Source organism: Dicentrarchus labrax, unplaced genomic scaffold, assembly GCF_905237075.1.
Source record: "Dicentrarchus labrax unplaced genomic scaffold, dlabrax2021, whole genome shotgun sequence".
Taxonomy (NCBI): Eukaryota; Metazoa; Chordata; class Actinopteri; family Moronidae; genus Dicentrarchus; species Dicentrarchus labrax.
Window position 1 is genome coordinate 1,338,120 of NW_026136875.1, and position 978 is coordinate 1,339,097.

At 41.6% G+C, this 978-nt stretch overlaps 1 long non-coding RNA gene across 1 annotated transcript; it reads right to left on the reverse strand.

Annotated features, from left to right (window-relative positions):
* Positions 1-385: 385 nt before the first annotated feature.
* Positions 386-772, reverse strand: LOC127360367 (uncharacterized). Its single transcript, XR_007883604.1, has 2 exons — positions 617-772; positions 386-579 (listed from the first exon to the last, which is right to left on the reverse strand). It is a non-coding gene; the product is annotated as an uncharacterized LOC127360367 (long non-coding RNA).
* Positions 773-978: the final 206 nt, after the last annotated feature.

The window sequence follows — 978 nt, forward strand, 5'->3', positions numbered from 1 at the left end:
TTACGACAGTTAACGTTAAATACAAGTACTCCGCAGCGACTCTAGGGAGAGCTGTTTGACAAAACCGGAAAACTGCATAGTATGCCTTTAATAGTAAATTTCAGTAAGAAACTTAATTAATGTTAATTACTGTGAATTTACAGTGTGTCAGCGTCTCTCACAGATGAACTTAAATCAATAGAATAAATCCTAAAAGCTGCTGCTTAGCTCTACCTTTTACTACCACAGAAGAAGAAAACAGGAGGGTTTATCTCCACTTCCTGTTACTTTCTGCTGTTTCCAAGGTTCATTATTAGAAGGTCGGTCAACTCAGTTTATGGGAATTATTAAGGTTCAAATCCCCTCTGCTCCACACTGTCACACCAAACTCCATTCAAAAAACGGCTGTTTTAAGGAAGTAAAACCTTTATTTCCACCATCAGTGAGACTCTGATTCTCTTCAGTCTACAGACACAATCTGCTCACATTGACTCAGTAACATCATTAACTAACCTGTGAGGAAGAGTTGGACACAGACACACTCACTGACTGTCTGTCATTAACTAACCTGTGAGGAAGAGTTGGACACAGACACACTCACTGACTGTCTGTCATTAACTAACCTGTGAGGTTGCACCTGACTGTCTGTCATTAACTAACCTGTGAGGAAGAGTTGGACACAGACACACTCACTGACTGTCTGTCATTAACTAACCTGTGAGGAAGAGTTGGACACAGACACACTCACTGACTGTCTGTCATTAACTAACCTGTGAGGAAGAGTTGGACACAGACACACTGAACTGGGTTTTTATTGTTTGCTGTGTAAAATGTGACGCAGCAGCTTTTCTACACTCTCTCGTTCTGCTGTAACTGATGCTAGCAGCGGTGTGCTAACCTCTTTAACAGCCGCCATTGTTGTTTCTGTGCAGTCACTTCTGACAGACGTCTGTGACGGCGCCAAACCAGTTTGATCGGAAACATAATCTGACTTTAATT